Source organism: Pleurodeles waltl, chromosome 7 (assembly GCF_031143425.1).
Source record: "Pleurodeles waltl isolate 20211129_DDA chromosome 7, aPleWal1.hap1.20221129, whole genome shotgun sequence".
Classification (NCBI taxonomy): domain Eukaryota; kingdom Metazoa; phylum Chordata; class Amphibia; order Caudata; family Salamandridae; genus Pleurodeles; species Pleurodeles waltl.
The window spans coordinates 492855602-492880131 of NC_090446.1; the positions used below are offsets into that span (position 1 = coordinate 492855602).

A 24530-nucleotide genomic window follows, 5' to 3' on the forward strand; every position below is an offset into this window, starting at 1 on the left:
GCCGTAGTATGTTACTTATTGTTATTAAAACATTTTATTTATATGTGTAGCTAAATAGTAGTACTCAATATGTTTTTGTTAAGATATTGTTGGTTTTCTGATGTTTTGTACGACAGAAACTTTTGTTATTCTTCTAGAGATTTAAAGATGTTGATATTGTGGTTATGAATGTTTTGCCACAATATTGTTGAACCACAATATTTCTGTACTGAACACTGTGCCACACAACCCATTCTTGTATCCCATAATTTGTGTTTAACGGTTTATCACCTCTATACATTTGCTCAGAATTTGCATGCTCTTCAAATTATGAAGTATTTATTAATGAATCCATTATTCTTTAAATGTAGAATCATGAATTCCATAAATATGTTCTGCTCTGAATATGCAGATATTTAGGGTGAATGTGCAGCTCGGAAAATAATCCATACATATTTAAATTCAAATGTTACATTTATAGAAAAGTTGAATCTTAAGTGTGCCTAGTCCAAGTAAAGTGAGGGGTAATTTTTATTAGTCTCCCTCTTTTTTTAGTTGTATCCCAGAGACATCTTTAGTTGTTTTACCAGTCTTATGTAATCTAAAGAATTCATAAATAAAGCAATTCATACACGCATACTGATTTAGAGGGACCTTTTATCAGTGTTTCTTATCCATGAGTCTGTCATTTACATTTTGCTTCAGCCACTACAGTATAGAGCATGGGCAATGAGTCAGCCTGTGTTAGCTGTTGGCTCTCTTACATGTTAACGTGCACATTCACCTAAAAAAGTGCCCTTCAATGTCAGGGTTGTTGAACTTTATTTTGATTAATGCTTGTTTTTCATTCTTTGACTTTTTTATTATTTTAGTCATCATTGTGTGTTTAAACCATGTCCCATCTCAGCCATTGACTGTCTTGCACTGTGAGCTATGCCACTTGGCATGTTTATTTGGGCACATCCACCGAATATGAAGTTCACTTCAATGCCAGGCTTTATTTGACAACGCTTTTCCTTTCCATTCTTCATCCATTTGTAGTATTTTAGACATCACTATGGCCCTCATTCCAACCTTGGCGGTCATGGACCGCCAGGGTGGATGGCCACGGAAGCACCGCCAACAGGCTGGCGGTGCTTCATGTGGCATTCCGACCGCGGCTGTAAAGCCGCGGTGGCCCAGCCGGGTCCGGCGGTTTCCCGCCGTATTACCCCCAGCTGGGAGAATCCTCCATGGCGGCGCTGCTTGCAGCGCCGCCATGAGGATTCCGACCCCCTTCCCGCCAGCCTGTTTCTGGCGGTTTTCACCGCCAGAAACAGGATGGCGGGAACGGGTGTCATGGGGCCCCCTAACAGGGCCCCAGCATGATTTTTACTGTCTGCATTGCAGACAGTGAAAATCGCGACGGGTGCAACTGCACCCGTCGCACCCCTGCAACACCGCCGGCTCCATTTGGAGCCGGCTTCAATGTTGCAGGGCCTTTCCCGCTGGGCCGGCGGGCGCTCCTTTGGCGGGCGCCCGCCGGCCCAGCGGGAAAGCCAGAATGGCCTCCGCGGTCTTTTGACCGCGGAGCGGCCAAGTGGCGGTTCCCGCTTGGCGGGCGGCAATGTAGGAATGACCCCCTATGTGTTCAAACTGTGGCCCTCATTACCAGTTTGGTGGTCTTGGGGCAAGACCACCATGGAAAATGTTGCCACCATTCCGCCAGTGTACAGTGGCCGTTGTATTACGAGTCACAATCACCAAGCTGATGAAACACAGCCAGAAATCCAACACCGCCATTGCCACTGATGGCGAAAGAGCGACTATCTGCCCGCCGGGGCCGCCACGCCGACACCATTCCGGCCACCATATTATGACTCACATTTTAGCACAGCAGAATATGCACGGGGGAAACCATTGGCGGTGCACACTGTGGCGGTACAGAAAATCACTGCCAATAGAAAGCAACACCAGATTGGACCAGTCGAATACCCCACACCTGAAACACATACACACATTACACACACCTGTTCACTGCTCCATAAGACACACCCCCTCACGCCCCCTCAAACCCTTGCGAACCCCACCACGACACAGAGATAGACAACCCACGAACCACTGCACATTGAGCATTTATTTTACACAGTGCACGCACCCCCACAACATGTCACACCACAAGCACCCACGCTTCACCGACAATGAGTTGCGGGTCAGTGTGGACGAGATCATCAGAGATGAGCCACAACTGATGGGAGCAGAAGTCCAGCAAACATCTATGGCCAGGAAAAATATCTATGGCAGAGGGTCGTCGACAGGGTGAACGCAGTTGGCAGCTACCCACGCACAAGTGAGGAGATTAAAAAGAGGTGGAACGATCTCAGGGGGAAGGTCTGTTTCATGGCGTCCAGGCACAAAATCGCCCTCAACAAGACTGGCAGTGGACTGCCCCCACACTATCACCCCACCTTCCTACTCTGCATGCCACACCACCCCTCTCCCACCATCCACACACACACCCCACACAATGCACGCTAAACCTTCACAATCTCCTCAACTACCACTCCTACAATCCATCACTATGCACGCCAGATCCGAGTCACACTCACACCTCACAGTGGAGCACCTGCATGGACAACCATCCCACAGCCCACCCCAACTGCTAGCCAACACCGCCTCACTACCTATGGAAATTACAGCAATGCCAAACAGCAAACCCACGACTACCTATGATATGAAAAGCATGGCCCAAAGCCCATTCACCATGCAGTGTCTGCATTGCTGGAAATGTCATAGCCATCCCTGGGTAACAAATCCACCCACTGCAAGCAGCACACCATGACACTACAACAACATATCCACGTACTAACTCTCACCCTTTCCATCCACAGCTTAACCTGCTACTGCCACCCAGCAGAGGATGGCAGGGTCAGACAGCCCTCCCTAGGATGAAGGCCCCAGTGGACGTCTGGAGGACGACGAATAGCCTGGGCCATATGGGGTGACTGGCCAGTCCAACCCCAGCAGTCCCAAATTGCACACCCCAGACACACCCTCCCATGTGGCTACAACACCTCAGCTAGCACCTCACCCCAAAAATGCCTCAGGGACCATTCAATTAGAGGTGTGCCCCACAGTACAGGGGCCTGAGTCAAGGGCACCCGCCCCAGACAATGAAGGCCCTGGTGCTACTGGGAATGGGCACACAGTGTCAGAAGCACAGGGGCCAGGGGTAGTGGGAGGGGATCTGTGGTCCAAGGGAGGGGGCAGCAACAACATCAGGCTAGCCAGGAACCCCTCACCAAAGTTCTGGATGCATACTACCAAACCCAGAATACCATGGCCCAGATCCTCTCTACCCTGCAGGAGACCCAGAGGCTTCAGAGGGAGAACCATAAGGAGGCCATGCAGCAGCGGCAGACCCACAATGCCACCATGTCCTCCATAGCAGGATGCTGACGGAACTTACCACCATACTGTGTCAGTCCACCTCGCTCAGCAGGCCACTAGCATTAGCTAGATCACATCTGAGCCCTCCACATCAGCCTCAGCCAGTGGAGTGGAGGCCCTGCCACAGGACACGCAGGACATCAGCGCCCCATCCCATGTAGCTGAGGAGGCCCCAAGCAAACGATGACATCCAACTAGACATCCAGCCTCCACTGATGCCAGGACCAAAACCACCGCCAGGAAGTAATCCACTTCTGAACATACACCCTTGTGTGTCACAGCGACACCCTGTTGACTGTCCACTGTCATAACTCACATAGCCATCATGCTGGACTTCGACTACCCACAGGTGGGCCAAGTACTCGGATGATCCCACCCGGCATGACCCCACTTATCAGCCCTTGCACTTGTCTGTATTGCAGTGGAAGTATTGTTGTATTAGGTCTGCTCTGGAATCAGCTGCATCCTCGTCATCACTCCCCATGTCCCCTTTATCAGCCACTGGCACAACTGCACTCTCCTCAGCATCCAGTAATGGGATGCGACGTCTGAGAGCCAAATTGTGTAACATGCAGCACGCTACAATGATCTGGCACACTTTCACTGTTCTGTACAGTAGGGCCCCTCCATTAAGGTGCAGGCAGTGGAATCTGGCTTTCAGCACTCCAAAGGTGCGTTTGGTGACCCGTCGAGTCCTTCCATGGGCCTCAATGAAACGGTTTTCAGGTGCTGTAGTCGGAGGCCTGAGAGGTGTCAGTAGCCATGGCAGGTTGGGATATCCAGAGTCACCTGTATGCACAGAGGTAATAGGCATATTGAAAAATTTCAGTAAATCAGTCAGGTGGTGTAGAGTGTTCAGTACAGAGGCACACATATGACAGGGTGCAATCCGGTGTGGGATGCTGCTGTTCCACAGAATGTAGGCATCATGCACTGAACCTGGGAACCGGGCAGTCACTTGCATGATGTAGAGTTCTGAGAGACATACCACCTTCACATTGGTTGAGTAAAAGATTTTACGGTTCCTGAACACCTGCTCACTCCGCCTGGGTGGCACCAGGGCAATGTTGGTTCCATCAATAGCCCCGATCACATGTGGCTGAACATGGGCTGGGGCATTCCGGCAGCCCAGCCCACTGTAATTTGGAAGGACCCTGAGGCAAGGAAGTGGAAGACTGCCAATACCTGTACTGTGGGTGTGATGGCATTGGGATGGCGAATACCAGGCCGCAGATCCGGCTCCAACAGCCTCACAAACTCCATGATTGTCTGACGGTTCAGACGATAGCACTGGATGACGTGCCGCTCTTCAAAGGTGGCAAAAACTTCCAGGGGCCTGTAGACTGGAGCATTCCTCACCATCATTCTTCAACCGTACCTGGGAATAGGAGGGAGTAGCAATCATTATGTGCATTAAGGACTGTGTGGACGCAGTGGAGCTGTGCACAGGTCACTGTAAAACATCCATGACGCACCTCATAAACCCCCTCTGTAGAAGTAAAATGGCAGCCACCTGTCTTGCATGCACAGGACAGATGGAAGTGAGCGAATCCTGCCGGCGTAAGACGTCATGGCGGTAGGTGGTCGCAACCGCTGTGCAACTCCTAACTGGTTAACATGGTTGACTATGAGAGACATGAGCTCATGTTCACTAGACTCCTGGCACTCATGCTGAGAAGACCTCCACTGCGTGTGCTGACTCTGGTAGCCAAGATGCCATGTGCTGCAGGGGATAGGGCCCCAGCCTTCTCACAGGAAGGTAGGTTTCCTACTTCCTGTATGCCGAGTTGTATGGGACACCAGGGCAGCAGATGAGTCCGCTATGACTGTACTGTCTGTGAGTGGTACGAATGTGGATGGGGGCCTTGGGACGAGGATGAATGACTTGTGCAAGTACCTGGCTGAGGGCTGTGAGAACAACTGGAATGTTGAACTGTGCAGATGTGTTGTGTCCAATGCAGTCCCTAAGATGCCACCCTACATGACTGTTTCCTTTTCTCTGTGTCATCCATGCAGGTGAGAGCCCATCAGAAGAAGGAGATTTGGCGTGCCATCGCCAAGCAAGTGCAGAACCAATGAGGGAGAGGTGCCCGTTAGAACCTGACCCCCCCTTAAGTCCCGCATTTTGGCAGTTGCGTACCCTGAAGTGAATGGGCGCTTGATGGGAGCACAGCAGCTACAAGGGTGTGAGTTCACATTCGTACATAGGTTATGTGGTGAGTGATAGGTGCGGCCTGTGCAGTGTGTGGAGGCTGTGGAATGTGTGCTAGATAGCTACTGTCGGATTAGGGTTGGGACACATTGAGGCCGGATGTGCTACTTACATGTGTCAAAATGCCATGTAGGATGTGAGTTGAGGTTAACTTAACCGTTACGTAGTATCGATGACATGGCAACAGTGTAGTGGATTAGCAGGGTATTTTATGTGGATAGGGTCCCTACTTATGGAGTTGACACACATTGTAGTCCCAACTAGCCAAACAGTGTGGCTGAGGCCATATCTCTATCTGCTGTCTGCTGGCATGTGGTGTATGTGTAGTCGGCGAAGTCTGAGGTTTCACATCACACAGCCTTATGTGCATGGGTTATGTGGCTGTGCAAGTATGCCTCCAAAAGCCCGTAGAGTATTTAGTTTGGGTCTTGAGATCGTAAAGAGCCATGACCCAATGGGCTGGTTCAGCCATGTGTTGAGGGTATGGCTTTCATCCTGTACAGGATTGAATGTGTGTCAGCATGAGTGGAATACATGCGCATGACTGTGGTGGCACACATGGTATGTTATTGGAGTGGCATGTGTGAGTGACCCCTCACAGTCACATCGCCACTCACACCTGCAGACACCACATCATCAGTCCCAGGTTCAGCCACATGTGCTGTCACTACCACCGTCACCACAACAGCAGACCCCCATACACCCGCCCCATACACCACATCCGCACGCACCACAACAGTCAACACTACCACATGCAGCACATACACCGTACCTGCACTCACCACCCCAACATTCACTCACACATCCCCCTGCTATCTCCCTGTGTCTCCTCCACCCCCCCTCCCAGTACACCTGTACGCCCACACTCATCCACCCAACACACACCCAGCACACAAGTGAAACACCCACGCACCCAGCACCCAAACCACATCCACGTACACACCTGTCAACCATTCCCTCTCCCTCCACTCCCAAATGCCTTACCTATGACCTACACACTGCTCCAAAAAAAAGATTCCTACACGAGTTTTCCCAGTTACCATCCCCTGGTCCAGTCCCTGTTCCCCCCAAACGCCCTGCTGCTCTTCCCATACCCCTGCATTCAACCTCTCTGTCCTCCTCTGGGCTGAGCCATGCCCTGCAGACAGCAGTGCTCCTACGACAAGCAGCCCTGCACCTCACACCTCCAGGCCTGATACCACTCCATCTGGATCCCCTACTGTCGTGGCCTCTACCGCCGTCCCACCAAAGAAGGCAGAAAAGAGGGGCAAGGCTAAGGCATCCCCCACAAAGTACGACAGTAAGGAGGGGATGCCTGGAAACAAGAGGAGGGACCCCCCATCCAAACCCTGATCAAACAACCCCTCCACCCCCCTATCCCTGAGGTGCCTGCATGCTCTATTGATGCCCCTGCCCTGTGGAGGTCTGCACATTGCAGTCAGGAGTCAAGTTGGGCACTCCTCAGATGCCCAGTGTGCCTGGGACATTTGGACGCTCATGCAATGGCCCTTGTGGCATTATGTGAATGGTTGTTTCCTTTACTGTTTTTATATATATAATTATATTTATCTACAACGGCACCATTGGTATCGATGCTACATAGCTTGTCCTGGCTTTCCTTGTGCATGTATGTGTGGTGAATGTGCGTTTGTGCGTGTGTACTAATGTCCTTCCCCTCCAGTGTGAGCAAGGCTGGGGTAATTACGGCTGGTGTCTAGGTCGGTGTTGCTGGTACTTGGTGTCAATGGCCCGCAGGAGCATTGGAAAGACTTGCAATTCACGTGCCAGGGTGCCTACGGATTTGCCTGTGTTCCAGATGATGGGTGCTTCCTTTTATGTTGTTTGTTTCCGCCTGGGTTTTCGCGGCGGTTAGACTGCCTCGGAAGTCCTAGTGGTGTGCAACCTCGTAATACCTTGGGTGGAAACTATGTGACAACCAGCCTGAAGGGGCCTTCCGCCGGCAACAGAGGTCCATTCACAACGGCGGTCCGGATGGAAACTTGACTATGTTTTGCAGGTGCATTCCCAGTACTCGTAATATGGCGGTCTGCACCACCAGGTCCACGGTGGTTTGACCGCCATCTCCACAGTGACGGTCCACTGACCGTCAAACTCATAATGAGGGCCTATGTCTTTAGGATAAAGATAATCAAACACAATAGTTGCTCTTCTTTATGCCAATTAAAATCATATTTTCATTTCAAATAAAGAGAGTTTCTATATCCATTCAATGTACACCTGCCTGTTAGGGAGCACTACTCCTGTTCCATTAAAATTATTTGTAATAATTCTTTTTAGGTCTCACCTGAGACAGCACATGCACTTTCACTTGCGACAATAAATCATTTCTAAAAAGAAACCTCTAAACAGTGACTTTTAGCAGATCCATTGCTTAACATTGGCTAGCTTCAATGTCAATATTATTTTCTTCTTTTTTATTGGTGTGCACATCAGCACCTATCAGCTTTGTGTTGTCTCGGTATGATTTAGTTTTATTCTCTGAAGAACGGAATAAGTACTGATTGATTTCTTGATTAGAGTTTGTCCATGCTTCTTCAGCTTGGATTGTGATACTTTTCTTTTGCTCTTGCTTAAAAGACAACTGGAAACCATCAGAGTTGAAGCTTATTCTTCCATGTATTTTCAAAAGTTGAACGCAAACAACGAGCAATAACAAATCTTTGTGGCATGATACCAATTTCCGAAACATATATTTCCACTGCATGTCGCTTTTATGATGATAAAGCTGTAAACATACTCCCTTCATTTACGACTGTTGCTATGCAGAATGTGTATTTCATATGTGCCACGGTATCACAACTACTTTTTTGTTGGTTACCGCTTTTAACATATGGATAGTGTTTTATTCATCATCAAACATGCAGTGATTTCAAAATGTTTGTTTCATCTTACCTCTACCCACACCCTAGCCACTAAAATCATTCTTACCTCTCTTTACCTCTAACCGCCCATAAACCCTAAAATCAACCTTACCTCCCTTTACCTCTACCCACCCGTCAAAACTAAATTCACCCTTACATCCCTTTACCTCTACCTACCCCTGACTTTACCCTTACCTCCCTTTAACTCTACTCACCCCAAACTTTAAAATCACCCTTACCTCTTTTTGCCTCTACCCATCCAAAACCCTAATTTCCACCTTACCGCCTTTTACCTCTACCCACCAAACACTAAAATCACTCTTACCTCCCTTTACATCTACCCACCCCACAACTCTTGTCACCCTCACCTCCCTTTACCTCTAACCACCGCTGAACCCTCAAATCATCCTCACCAGTCACCCTCAACTCCCTTTATCTCTACCCACCTCTGAATCCTCAAGTCACACCCACTTATATTTAGCCACCCTTGAACCCACAAGTCAAACTCACCTCCTTTTACCTCTACCTGATCCTGAACCCTCAAGTAACCCTCAGGTCCCGTTACCTCTACCAACCCCTGAAGCCTTAAGCCACCCTAACCTTCTTCTACCACTAGCCACCCAAACCTTTAAGTCACACTCACAACCCTTTACCTCTATCCACTCCAGAATGCTCAACTCACCTTCATCAGTCACTTTCACCTACCTTTCCATCTACCCACCCCTGAACCCCCAAATTACCATGACCTCCCCTTACCTCTATCCACCCCTAAACCCTCAAGTCACCCTCTTCTCCCTTTACCTCTAACCACCTGTTAACCTTCAGTCACCCTCACCTCCCTTTACTTCTACCTACCCCATAACCCTCAAGTCACCCTCACCTCCAATTACCTGTACTCATCCCTGAGCCTTAAAGTCACTGTCTACTCAGTTAACCTCTACCAACACCTGAACCATCAAGCCACCCTCACCTTAACCCAACATTGAGCCCTCAAGTCACCTCAACTCCCTTTCCTCTTACCAACTTTGAACCCTCAAGTCACCCTCACCTCTCTTTACCACTACCCACCCCTGCACCGTCAAGCCAACATCACCTCCCTTTACCCCACCTACCCCACAACCTTCAAGACACCCTCACCTCCATTTACCTCTACCCATCCCTGAGCCTTGTCACCTTCACCTCAATTAATCTCTACCAATACCTGAACCCTCAAACACCATCACCTCCTTTTACTTATACCTACCCATGGTCACACAAGTCACCCTCACTTCCCTTTACCTCTACTCACCTCTGAGCTGCAAGTCACCCTCACCTTCCTTTACCTCTCCCCACCCCTCCCCCCTCAATTCACCTTCAGCTCCCTTAGTTTCTAACTCCCCAAACCATTCAGTCACCCTCACTTCAGTTTACCTCTACCCACCCCTGAACCCTCAAGGTACCCTCACCTCTCTTACCTATACCCAACCCTAAACACAAAAATCTCTCTCACCTCCCTTACCTCTACCATCCCCTGAACCATAAAATCCCTTTATTTAGAAATATAAAAAGTATTTTATAAAAAAAAAATCCCTGTTTGGTACTTGCTTGTGTGGCATAGACATGTGTAAATGTCCTGCATTGTAAAGTCTGTGTGGTAAAGGCTGGTCACACTCTGGAAGGACAAATCCCTGCCCCCTCCTTAAACACTTTCCTGCCTTCACCCTGGAGCCCCAAATGTTTTTGGGGCACTATCGGTTGTTGTATGCCCCTCAGTATGTTTGACTGGCACCTTTGCCTCTTGGACAATTTGTTTCCTCCCCTCTGGCCCTACTTCCCCCTCCATACCCTATACTTTGAGTCTTGCCTGAAACAGGGCATGCACTTTCACTACAAGACATTTTGTTTACTTACATGGGAATTAGAGCCCACTCATTGCTTATCATTGGTTGATCATCGTCACACTCATTTTCTTGCTTTTCTTCCTTCCCTTTGGTCAGCGAGTGCCAGCTTCACTTTTTCTTCGTGTGTTTGTTCCTACACTGGAGAATGACCCAAGTATTGATTCCATAGCCCAGTGCTCTTACATTTCTTGCCACTTTGAGATGTCCTTTTTTCCCTTTAATTTGCGCTCCCTCCATCCCTCGCCCCCTCGAGCGGTGGTGCTTGTCGCTCCCTCCGCCCCACATTATTGCTTGCCTGGTCCACCCCCTTTCCTCTCCTGTTGTTGCTTGCCCATTCACCCACTAGGCCCTTCCTCTTTGTTGCTTGCCCCCTGGCGTCCGCCAGGGGAAAAAAGCACCCAAAAGTCACATCAACCGGTTTCAAGAAGCTACAAAGATGCAGATAGCATTACTTGCACTGCCTGGCCTTTTTGGCGCTGTCTCCATGCAGAGCCAACACGGTGAGCTTCAGCAATGACATATGGTAATTAAATGTTTTTTGAAAAGGCAGGGAACAATCTCATACTAAACCAAGCATTTGCAGTGCAATAGGTCTCATGTTTGCCCGCGTCACCGCTATTGGCGTTGTAAATTCCTACCTGGACTTTTATTGCCACATAAATTGAAAAGGAAAAGAGTTGACATAAGCGAGCCGCTTCAATGTGCCATGAGCATCAGTGCGAAGGAGAGACAAAAAAAAGAAAAAGAAGTTTGCTGCAGTCAAACGTATCGGCAAACGTGCAATTATCCATGTAACAGGGTATATGAATGGTAATAAAACTGCCCCAAGGAGGGACAAACGTAAACCATTTACCAATTATAACAAAGGATTTTTGAAAGGCAAGCCCATGAACAAGTGATAGTGATGGGCATGTGGTGGGTGTTGTTAGAAGCCCACAGATAGATTACAACAGGCCAGTGCACATGCGTGCTTGACCTAAAAAGGGATTGCTCATCTCATTCAGCGCTGACTAAGTCATATCACTTATTTTTAATTTCAGCTATGCCGCACAGCCGCTGCGCTGCTTTACATCCCAGTTAACCCCCGGGTGCCTGGGGCAAGCTGGTCTCGTCCTGTACACGCGCCCATTGGGGGAGTGCTAGCGCTCCCCCCCATGGGCCTCCCTCCCCCAGTCGGGGATGGAAGGGGAATCGCTTTCCCTTCCACCCCCGAGCTCCCCACCCAGTGAAGTCTGATGATGTCAGCGCGAAAATCGTGTGCTGACCTCATCAGAGGTCACCTCGGATCGTGCTGGAAGCTGCTTCCAGTGCGATCCCGGAAGAGAAATGCAAAAGCATTTCTCTTCCGACCGGGAGGGTGGCTGGAGAGACATGAAAGGAAAGGAAAGACCTTTCCTTTCCTGTCTCTCAAAGCAATTCTGCTGCCCGATCACGATGCGATCGGGAAGCAGAAATGCCTACTAGACACCAGGGATTTTTTTGTTGTTGCATATTTCAGTAAGGGGAGCGCCCCTTGGGCAAGGGCCGCTCTCCAGGGGGCCAAAATTATTTTTAGGCCAATACCTAGACAGCAGAATTTTTTTTTTTATATGTGGGGAGCGACCCCTTAGGCAAGGGTCGCTCCCCGGGGGCCAAATTATTTCTAGGCTATTTCTGCCCCCCCCGGGGGCAGATCAGCCTAATATAATTAGGCCGATCTGCCCCTAGGGGGGGCAGAAACCACTAGACACCAGGGAATGTAATTTTTTTTTATACTTACACATAAGGGGAGCAGCCCCTTGGGCAAGGGCCGCTCCCCGGGGGGGGGGGGCAAAATATTTTTAGCCCATTTCTGCAGAAAACCCCTAGACACCAGGGATACAGGTTTTTTTTGTTTATTTTTTTGTTTGTTTATATGTGGGGTGCGACCCCTTGGGCAAGGGTCGCTACCCGGGGGCCATATTATTTTTAGGCCATTTCTGCCGCGCCTGGCAGCAGATCGGCCTAATATAATTAGCCCGACCTGCCCCCCGGAGGCAGAAACCAGTAGACACCAGGGAATTTTTGTTTTTTTTATGCTTATGCATAAGGGGAGCAGCTCCTTGGGCAAGGACCGCTTCCCTGGGGGGGCAAAATATTTTTAGGCCTCTTCTGTCCCGTCCCCCCCAGAGAAGATCGGCCTAATATAATTAGGGGGGGGGGCAGAAACCTATAGACACCAGGGATATATATATATTTTTTTTACTTTATGTTTTTATGTATGGGGAGCGACTCCTTAGGCAAGGGTCGCTCCCCTGGGAGGGAAATTGTATTTAGGCCATTTCTGCAACCCTTGGGGCAGATCAGCCTATTTTTGTTACGCAAGGGGGCAGAAACCACTAGACACCAGGCATTTGTGTGTGTGTGTATGTGTGTGTTTTGTTTGGGGGGGCAGCCCCTCGGGCAAGGGTTGCTCCCCATAGGGGCACATTACTGTTGGCCATATCTGCCGCCCCTTGGGGGAAGATGGGCCTATTTTTGGAAGGCCCATCTGCCCCACAAGGGGGGCAGAAAGCCCACCAGAAACCAGGAAAGATTTTTTTTTCAAAATAAGAGGGTGGGGGCATGGCCATACCCCACCCCAAATAAACGGGGCCAAAGTTGTTCTGCCAACCAGTGGGCAGATTGGGCAGTTACCCCCGATCCACACCCCGGGGTGCAGAAAGTCTATTAGGTACCAGGGAATTTAAAAAAATAAAAAAATGTGGGGTTGTGGCTACCAACCAGTATGTGCCTGGTTATGCCCCCACCCCAACTGAAGGGGTAACAGTCTTTCAGCTCTCCCCTGAACACTAAACATCTTATCCCACAGCAAGCAAGAGGACATTTGATTATTTTGGGTTCCAGTTTTACATTTGGGCCATGAGAGCTTGGTAACTCTCAAAATCATCCCACTTGGAATGGTGAGGGCTGCACTTTTTTGAATTTGGGACGCTGCCATGTAGAAAAAACCACAAGACCTAGACACATCTGAAAACTAAATATCTTGGTTGATTCCAGGGTGGTGTGCTTCACATGCACCCCACACCATTTTCTTACCTACAATGCCCTGCAAACCTCCAACTTTGCTGGAAATCAAACATTTTTCCCACATTTTTGTGATGGAGCCTTCTGGAATCTGCAGAAATCCACAAGATTCCTATCACCCAACATTGTCTGATCTATACCGAAAAAAAGTCTGCTGCACTTGTCAGCCTAAAAATTTTTTTTTTTCAAACTGCCCTTTTGGACCTGCTTTGGTTCCCCCTCAATTTAAACATGTTATTGTCTCTTCCCTGTCACAGGCACTTGGCCCACCTACACAAGTGAGGTATCATTTTTACCCGGAGAATGAGGGGAATCTTGGGTAGTAGGAAATCCCACACAGACATATGAGAGAAATTTGATTTTTTTAGCTAAATTTGAGGTTTGCTGAGGATTCTGGGTAAGAAAACATTGGGGGATCCACGCAAGTCACACCTTACTGGACTCCCTCGGGTGTCTAATTTTCAGAAATGTCTGGGTTTGGTAGGTTTCCCTAGATGGCTGCTGATCCCAGATCAAAAACCCAGGTGCTCCCAGCAAAAACAGGTAGTTTTGTATTTGATAATTTTGATGTGTCTAGATAGTGTTTTGGGGCATTTCCAGTCGCAAGCACTAGGCCTACCCACACAAGTGAGGTACCATTCTTATCAGGAGACTTGGGGGAACATTGGGTGGAAGGAAATGTGTGGCTCCTCTTAGATTCCAGAACTTTCTGTCACCAAAATATGAGGGAAAAGTGTTTCTTTGGCCAAATGTTGTGCTTTGCAAAGGATTCTGGATAATAGAACCTGGTAAGAGCCCCACAAGTCACCCCATCTTGGATTCCCCTAGGTGTCTAGTTTTCAAAACTGCGCAGGTTTGCTATGTTTCCCTAGGTGCCGGCTGAGCTAGAGGCCAAAATCCTCAGCTAGGCACTTTGCAAAAAACAGCTCTGTTTTCTTTGGGAAAATGTGATGTGTCCACGTTGTGTTTTGGGGCATTTTCTGTCGCAGGCGCTAGGCCTACCCACACAAGTGAGGTACCATTTGTATCAGGAGACTTGTGGGAATGCTGGGTGTGAGGAAATTTGTGGATCCTCTCAGATTCCAGAACTTTCTGTCACCCAAATGAGAGGAAAAAGTGTTCTTTTGGCCAAATTTTGAGCTTTGCAAAGGATTCTGGGTAAAATAACCTGGTGAGAGCCCCACAAGTCATCCTATCTTGGATTCCCCTAGGTGTCTAGTTTTAAAAAATTTGCAGATTTGCTAGGTTTCCCTAGGTGCTGGCTGAGCTAGAGGCCAAAATCCTCAGCTAGTGACTTTGCAAAAAAACAGCTCTGTTTTCTTTGGGAAAATGTGATGTGTCCACGTTGTGTTTTGGGGCATTTCCTGTCGCGGGCGCTAGGCCTACCCACATAAGTGAGGTACCATCTTTATCGGGAGACTTGGAGGAATGCTGGGTGGAAGGAAATTTGTGGCTCCTCTCAGATTCCAGAACTTTCTGTCACCGAAATGTGAGGAAAAAGTGTTTTTTTGGCCACATTTTGTGGTTTGCAAGGGATTCAGAACCTGGTGAGAGACCACAAGTCACCCTATCTTGGATTCCCCTAGGGGGTTCTAGTTTTCAAAAATGCGCAGGTTTGGTAGATTTCCCTAGGTGCCGGCTGAGTTAGAGGCCAAAATCTACGGCTAGGCACTTTGCAAAAAACATGTCAGATTTGAATGTAAAAATGTGATGTGTCCATGTTGCGTTTCCTGTTACGTGCATTAGGCCTACCCACGCAAGTGAGGTACCATTTATATCAGGAGACATTGGGGAACACAGAATAGCAAAACAAGTGTTATTGCCCCTTGTCTTTCTCTACATTTTTTCCTTCCAAATGTAATACAGTGTGTAAAAAAGACGTCTATTTGAGAAATGCCGTGTAATTCACATGCTAGTATGGGCACCCCAGAATTCAGAGATGTGCAAATAATCAATGTTATTCAACACCTTATCTTGTGCCCATTTTGGAAATACAAAAGTTTTCTTGATACCTATTTTTCACTCTTTATATTTCAGCAAATTAATTGCTGTATACCCGGTATAGAATGAATACCCACTGCAAGGTGCAGCTCATTTATTGGCTCTGGGTACCTAGGGTTCTTAATGAACCTACAAGCCCTATATATCCCTGCAACCGGAAGAGTCAAGCAGATGTAACAGTATATTGCTTTAAAAGATCTGACATCACAGTAAAAAGTTACAGAGTAAACATGGAGGAAAATGGCTGTTTTCAATATTTTTTAATTTCAGCTGTTAATTTCTGTAGGAAACCCTTGTAGGATCTACACAAATTACCCCTTGCTGAATTCAGAATTCTGTCTACTTTTCAGAAATGTTTAGCTTTCCGGGATCCAGCATTGGTTTCATACCCATTTCTGTCACCAACTGGAAGGAGTTTGAAAGCACAAAAAAATAGTAAAAATGGGGTATGTCCCAGTAAATGCCAAAATTGTGTTGAAAAAGTGGGTTTTCTGAGTCAAGCCTGCATGTTACTGAAAGCTGGGAAGATGGTGATTTTAGCACCGCAAACCCTTTGTTGATGCCATTTTCAGGGAAAAAACCACAAGCCTTCTTGTGCAGCCCTATTTTCCTTGTTTTTTTTTTTTTTTTAAACCGAAATTCTCACTGTATTTTGGCTAATTTCTTGGTCTCCTTCAGGGGAACCCACAAAGTCTGGGTACATCTAGAATCCCTATGATGATGGAAAAAAAGGACGCACATTTGGCATGGGTAGTTTATGTGGACAAAAAGTTATAAGGGCCTAAGCGCGACCTGCCCCAAATAGCCAAAAAAAGGCCTGGCACCTCAGGGGGAAAAGGCCTGGCAGGAAGGGGTTAAAAGAAATTGGAAAATCCAATCGCTCTCCAATGGGCGAGACCTACTGGCTTTGTCAGTGATTTTTTTTAATTTTTATTGAACACATATGGCTCCAACACTCAGCACTTATTCCTTTTTTCTTAATTTTGTAGTATATGCTTGCAACAAAACATTTTAAAAAAATTGTAACCAACGCACCAGCTTGGCAAAGCAAGACCTATCGATTTGCCAATGCTTCTTTAACACTTGTACCTTACTTGGAAGACACGCCCACTTGCTCAGACCTCACAACGTCACGGCGACTGTTACCTCTTGTCTCTGACAGACCACTGTGCCAGGGATCCTGCAAAGGGGGGGCCTTGGGCGAGGCCTGTGGTGACTCAGACCGCGGAAATCCTTCTATGGGGCGAACTTTCGTGGGCGGGTAGTAAGAAGGCTTGGAGATAAATCCAAATAGAAAACAACTCAAGCGGCAAACAACAGTGAGAAAGAAACCTGACTCCGAGCCCCTCTTGCCCTCCCACTTCAACATGACGCATAAATACAAAAAATAACACGCGGTTACTCAGAGACAGACACCTCCGTGAGTCAATGCCCCTGTGACACAGAGGTGTGTGCAGCCTGCACAGGTGTGATTCCGGGTGCGGCTGCCTCGGCCTTTCTCTTTCACTGACCCTGCCCCAGCCCGACAAGCCCAACGTGTGACAGAGCTCAAACGGCCTGGCATGTCTCACTCTGTCTCAGCCGCTCCCTAAAGCACCGGCCTCATATCAAAGCCAACCTGCCGTTCAGGGCACCAGCCTACAGCGTGAGTGGCTCGCATGTCCTCAGTCTTCCACAGCCCTCGGCCCTACTAGTCATAGAGGGGCGAGTGGCGACAATGCCCGACAACTGACTTACGCAGTCCGACCCCTAGCGGCCTTTCGGAGGCACTGCCCCAACAGGTGGTAGTCACTGTCAGTATTTCAGAAGCACGGGGTTGACACTTGACAGACTCAGCGACTCGCTCTTTTCCATACCTCTTAGCGTTTACGCATTATTGGGCTCTCGGGAGCCCTATTCGATTTCCTCGACAAGCTAATCAGTCGCCACATTACACACCCTAACACAGTGCTATATCGCCACCCGTCGGCCACCAGCTGTAAGCAGAACATCATGTTCCGAATAGTTTTTCAGAAAATAGTATTTGATATTCTGAACATACAAATAATAAAAACAAATATAAAATAAATGTACATCAGACTTTTATCGTACATAACCGAACTACAGCAGACTATTATGTAGCGATACGATACTTTAATAGGAAAAACAAGCATTAGGTAATATATGGGATGATGTACAACAACTATATATGTAATTATATATTGCAACCTATCGAGGTACCTAACCCTGTTATGCTACTTTTTTTTGGCAGGTGGGGGGATGTGAGCAGGACATCTGGATTACTTCCATTTTTCTTCTTGAAAATAACTGGGACGAAGGTATTATTATAATAATAGCTGTAATCCTATCCTATCCACTGCAGAGCCCTTTGCAGTGTCAACCACTGATTGGAAGGACACAGGGTTCTCCGAGAAGTGAACTGTTACTGCATTGTGATGTAGTGCTCTTTATAGAGGTGTGTCTTTAGGTCGTCCTGAGAAGGGTTTGTGTGGCCCTGATAAATTCAACACAAGAATGGTGCTTCGTATGCTGGCTGCACAGAAAGAGAAGGTCTGCCATCTATTTTTTTTTCTTTTTTGCACATTATTGTCTTCAGGCTGATACTACCAGATTGGGCATCAACACTTTGTAGCAGGGCACTGAACAACATCAATATAAAAGTGTATTAAAAAAATTATAACAGTTTCATGTTGCAAGCAAATTCCTTCCTCGGGCAAGCGCATTCAAATTCCTAAGCAAGGTGGGTTCACTCCAATAGTTTGGCCCATGCAAGGAGAGAAACGTATTTGAATTTGAGTCCCTACCAGAGTTGGTGACCTACCTGGAGAGTGTGTAGGGAGAAAGAGGTGGCTCACTACTGGGTTTGCCTTAAAAGAGACAGGTAAACAACAAACCTCTTAGTTTCTCTACACCCTACCATTCATTTTTTCCCCCACGCCAAGGTACCAAACAATAACAAATGTTTACACTCACACGTCAGGAGGCACTGTGTATCATTTGCAGGTTCTGGGCTAGCATAGCTGTGAATGGAGTTGCTTGGCCTTTTATGAGAGTGAGGGAGCCTTATAAAGCAAGGAATGCTGAACCCTAAATAGACAATAATAAAAAGACTATGCCTGTCCTGCTTTCTTATTATCTTAGTTCAAATAAAAATGAAAATGTCAATTTGTTTGAGAGAGTCACTCTCACAATCAATTGTACATATGTTTAAAAAAAAGTTTTATGAGTTTATAAACGGGACAATAGAAATGGGAAATTTGAATATCATTTACAATACATTTCTTAGGGTGTTCATCTTTGTAGTTTGTCATGCTCAAAATAAGCTGATTATGCAAAATAAAAACCTTGGCCTGTATTTATACTTTTTTTAGCGCCGCATTTGCGCCGCTTTTTGACGCAAAACGGCGCAAACCTACAAAATACAATGGCCCGTATTTATACTCCGTTTGCGCCGAATTAGCGTCGATTTTTCCAAGCAAATTCGGTGCAAAACTAACGCCATATTTATACTTTGGCGTTAGACGCGTCTAGCGCCAAAGTATGGGCAAATAGCGTCATTTTTTTGCGTGAACGCCTTCCTTGCGTTAATGAGATGCAAGGAAGGCGATCCCGTCGAAAAAAATGACGGCGACGCAAATGCGTCGTATTTATACTCCCGGGCAAAAGTCACGCCCGGGAGGTGGCGGGTCAAAAAACCCCGCATTTGCGCCACTATTTAACGCCTGGGTCAGGGTAGGCGTTAAGGGGCCTGTGGGCTCAAAATGAGCCCACAGGTGCCCTCCCCTGCCCCCAGGGACCCCCCCCTGCCACCCCTGCCCACCCCAGGAGGACACCCAAGGATGGAGGGACCCACCCCAGGGACATTCAGGTAAGTTCAGGTAAGTATAATTTTTTATATTTTTTAATTTTTTTTGGGTGGCATAGGGGGGCCTTATTTGTGCCCCCCCTACATGCCACTATGCCCAATGACCATGCCCAGGGGACATAAGTCCCCTGGGCATGGCCATTGGGCAAGGGGGCATGACTCCTGTCTTTACTAAGACAGGAGTCATTTAAATGGCGTCTGGGCGGCGAAAATAATGGCGCAAATCGGGTTGAGGCGATTTTTTTGCCTCAACCTGACTTGCCCCATTTTAAGACGCCCTAACGCCATTTTCCCCCTACGCCGGCGTGGTTTTTTTCCACGCACACCAGGCAGTGCCGGTCTGCTAGCGCCGGCTAACGCCATTCCATAAATACGGCGCCCGCATGGCGCTTCAGAATGGCGTTAGACGGCGCTAAATTTTTTGACGCTAAACTGCGTTAGCGCAGTTTAGCGTCAAAAAGTATAAATATGGGCCAATGGTATTTTGCAAGCTTGCGCCGTTTTTGCGTCAAAAAACGACGCAAATGCGGCGCAAAAAAAGTATAAATACGGGCCCTTATTTCTAATTATTGGTGAAAGGTCAGGAATGAGAGAGCGTCCTCAATGTGAGAGAGTCAAAGTGAGTGAGGGGGAAATTGATTTTTTTTTATAACAGGTACATTTGTTTCTTGAAGGTATCCTGTATAAGACCGGGCACGGGTATTCCAGCCCAAAAAGTAATGACACTGGCTTTATATGATCAGCACGCAGTTCATGGTTTTCCTTATAGGAGAAGACTGGCAGTGCAAGCCTCTGACCACCTTTCAAGATGGCTTTCTGAGCCCTGTGCCCAGCTTCCATCCCCGCATTTCTGGCACATGCAGAGCTCCAGCAGCTGAGTCTTCCATCCCTCGCCTTTCTGAAATACTGGTCAGAGCAGGAACTGCGGTTGCAGGCTGGGGGGACTAGTAACATTCACTTCTGCACTCTTTGTAAATAATGTTCTGATGCCATCTAGTGGAAAACTTTAGAGGTTTATGCTTTTATTGAAAACCTCACATTTCTGTCTAGACATGATGATGTGCGGAGCCCCTGGCTACTTTTGACGGTGCACTGGGGTGCCACGACACACAGACTGGGAACCACTGGAGGCTGGTACATTCAACATAAATAACCTAATGTTGTGTAACATTTTCATGCGTCTGCTTTTTTAAAACTAAATGGTATTCATTTTGTTATGTTTGTGTACTCATTAAAATACCACCATGCATCTAAATGCATAGCATCTGAAACAAACGAATAAGAAACAGAAAGTATTTTGTTTGTGTTTATCAGTCTGTATGTCTATAGTAAGTAACAAGATAGCACTTTTTAGATTGATTAAGGCAGTTGATCAGCCGAACCATGTCTCTCTCTGTGTCCAGAATGGCTTGAATCAATAAACAAGCTGACTTTCCTTCAATCTCTAAGTGCAGGCCTTTTCTTTATTTTGAAGGTTTTCATGGCATTTTACAGCGCTAGCGGTAGCTCCTTCCCGTGCACCACAAGCATCCAGGAGCACGCCAGCAGACCACAATTCTTGGAGCAAGCATATTACTGTCTGTGCACATGCATGTGTGGTTTATGCCATGGCATTTTCAGGTCTCACCAACCAGACAGATTTTAGCTTTTGGTTATGTGGTTGCAAAATAACTTATTACGGGCTTATATCCCACCCACTACTAACATTGGTTGGCTTTGTTGTCATTTTCATTTGCTTGCTTCCTATTCAATGGCTTTGCTTCCTATTCCATCCTCTCCTTGTGTTTATTTCACCCTTGTAACATACCCTATTTAGTATCTTTTTGACTGGCTGACTTGTATCTTTCCACTATTGACGTTTTAGGAAACTCATTTTTTCTTTTTTCGTTAACCACTCCTCAGGAGTGCATGTTTTATACCTCTCCCCATCATGTGCAGCTGCTCACCAAATACCCGCCCCCTGTCCATGTTGCTTTCTTCCTCTTGTGCTACTCACTCTTTCATGTGCTTCTTGCCCTGCCAATCACTCTATGCTTCTGGTTGCTCTCTCTTTTGTGTGCTGTCTCCTCCCTCCTCCACCACCAAGCATTATTTTTATGTGATACCCTCACCACTCTAATGCTGATCCCCATATCCCTAACAGGTATTTAAAAAATGTGCAACATAAAAAAAGTAAAAATGTATTTTTGGAGGGCCCTGCCATTTGCTGCTAGGCACTACACTAAAGTACTTTTGTATACTTAAATTTTCTTTTTAACATTTTCGTAAATGGTGTCTTACATCTTGGATCAAGTGGCCAATAAAATAAATGGCACCCACATCATTCTGTAGGAGAGCGTATACGTCTCATATCTCATAATTAAGGGTCCTAGTTTTCAGTTTTGACTGATTTTTACAGATAAATACAGACAGAAAACAATGTAGTTATGTCTATATTAATTTTTTAAAACAGAAACATGCAGAAAATTGGGCTTTTGTGAGAGATTCTCCTTGCTGTCCCTTATTAATTCCATGAGAACCGCTGAGTAGAAAGTAGAGGAAGTTAAAAACAGGATGGAATTTTTTATAAAGAGTCATAACTTAACATATGTTTTAGTGTAATGCTAATATTTATCTGTGGATTTGATGTTTTGTAGTATTTGGCTGCTTAATGTGCTAAAATGCAGCTGGCATCAAAGTTTAAGTGCATGTTTATCTATTAAATAAATATGTAACTATACCATTTTATCTCTCCATTAGGTATCAAAACACTAAATAAATATGTTAAATATCAATAAGATAGCCAAAGTGAAATTAAAACCAGGTGAAAATGTTGAAAGATAAATACCATTAAACCAGGAGCTCTACTAATAATGCATGCTCGCATCTCCCGAATGATAAGACCCTCACCAGTGACTGAATCATCACGCTTTTTATTCTCTTTTTTTGGCGCTCCACACAACATCTGCAAAATGGATTTTGCTTTATATTGATACACCACACTATCGCCAAAACCTATTGCCAAATCCAATAGATCCCGAAGGTAAATGCTTGCTTCATGTGCATTTGTTTTAAAAAAGGTCATTAACTAAAAAAACATGATAGGAAGGTTTGTTTGTGCAAGAAGCTAAAATTACATTGAAATGTGGCATGACCATTAGCTAAGATGTTTCCCTGTTTAGAGTAAGTACAATAGATAAGCAAGCAAACACATAAACCAGTACTCTATTATAGCACACAAAGAGAAGAGCGACTGGCAATATACAGTAATGTAAAACCAAATTATTTCAGAGAACAGACTGAACTATATAGTAAGTAAAGGCAAATGAAGTAGTAAGCTAAAGCAAATAGTGCAGAATTTTGTGATTAAAGACAGTATGGCCCTCAATATGACATTGGCGGCCAGATGACTGCCACGCCTGCGATGGCGGTAGGTCAGTCGCCAGGCTGGTGGTAAAGACCGCCAAATTATGACCATGGCAGTGATCCCTCTCATACACAGCCAATGTACCACCCGAACCGCCAGTGCAGTCTGTCCACTGACCACAGCGGTTGCCATCTTTGGTCTGGCGGAAGACAACACCCCGCCCACCATATTAAGACATAGTACACCGCCAGGATTTTCAGGGCGGGACCACCGCCACCAAAAGCCTAGCGGAAACAAATCATATAAAAGGAGACACTCACCTCCAGGGATACAGAGGAGTCTGCAGATGCCATGGAACCCAAATTGGAAGTCCTGCCGATGCTGTACTGCATTATGGCTGTCCTTGAGCAGCAATGCTGACAAAGACGAGGACGGTGAGTACAGCCGCCTAGCACACAAGGGAGGGAGGGGAGAGTGACACACCCACATGCACCACACACACCATACACACACACCACACACCATGAATAATCTGCAGAGCAATCCTACACCAACATAAGCCAGAAGTAAAGAAAGCCAGGCCATATACCCTTGGTCCAACATCTGTATTTCGGTGGACCTGCGCCCAGAACAGAGGAGGCTACTATATACAAAGGGCCATTGGCCAGTCCAATGTTAGCTAAAAGCCACAGGGCAATGTCCAAGGCCCAACTTGACTCCTGACAACCCAAGTCACTCCACTGGGAAGGGGAATCATAGTGATGGTAGGCAGGCATCTCAGAAAGGGGAGGGTACGGCGTTTTTTTGGGGGGGAGGGGGTCCTTGGACTTGGGTTTGGGAGGGGGTGGGTCCTTTTTCCGTTGCTTAGGGAACAGAGGTGGTTGCTTGGGGGCCGGAGTGCCACTCTTGTGCCCCTTAGTGGCAGGTGTAGCTGCAGGGGGAGGAACAGGAGTGGACTGGGAGCTGGAGGTACTGGGCTGGGGGAGAGGGATCTTCCTCTTATGGGCAGGATGGGGGTGGCGGGGAAGAGGTCTAGGCAGAAAGGAAAGGTTTCTTAGGTCCAATGGGGTGGGGTGTGGGAGGAGGTCTGAGAGTGGAGGTAGACAGTGTAGGCAGTGGCTATTGTTGTATGTGCTTCTGTGTGTTGGCTGTGTGTGTGCTTGTGGAGTAAAGTGTGGTGCCTTTGCTTATCTGTGTGAGTCCTGTCTGTTGACTTGGGTGCATGCTTGTCTGATTGTGTGCGTGGGATGGGGGGAACAGGTAGTTGGAGGGGGGACAGAAGAACAAGGGACACTGGCTGCCATCAACGAGGAGGCCAGAGCCTGAAAAGATCTCTGTAGGGCAGCCAAGCCACTGTGAATGCCCTCCAGGTAGGCATCACATTGTTGCATCTGTGATGCCTGGATGGCATTCACTAAGGTTGACTGCCCTACAGAGATGGATCTCAGGAGGTCAATAGCCTCCTCAGTGAGGGCAGCAGGGCTGACTGGGGCAGGGCCTTAGGTGCCTGGGGCAAAGGAGACGCCAACCCTCTTGGGTGAGCGGGCACAGGCGAATGGGTGGGGGGCTACTGGGATGGAGGTGCTGATATGGGGGTAGGCGAAAGATGATGTAGCTGGGGAGGTCCAAGAGGGGTCTGCCACCACCAGGGAGTTACCACTAGAAGAGGAATCTGAGTCAGTAGTATCAGCTCCTGTCTCCCCAGTGGTGCTCCCCTCGCCCTCCAACCCACTGGTCCCCTCAGTGTTGGTGGACTCTGCCTCCTGGGGCCCTGGGGATGCAGCTCCCCCACTCGCCAGTGCCCCTGCTTCTTCGCCAGATGATGCTTATGCACACAAGCACAAGATGAGAAAAGGAGAGATGGTGGGGGAGAAAGAAATGGGGCACAGGG

General features: G+C 47.3%; 1 long non-coding RNA gene across 1 annotated transcript in view; it reads right to left on the reverse strand.

The window, feature by feature from the left end:
• The window catches only part of LOC138247269 (uncharacterized), a 36082-nt gene extending 19471 nt beyond the window's left edge, over nt 1-16611 (reverse strand). Inside the window, exon 1 of the long non-coding RNA XR_011194397.1 lies at nt 16518-16611. This is a non-coding gene — a long non-coding RNA (uncharacterized lncRNA). The remainder of the gene's footprint in view (nt 1-16517) is intronic.
• Between the last annotated feature and the right edge of the window lie 7919 nt (nt 16612-24530).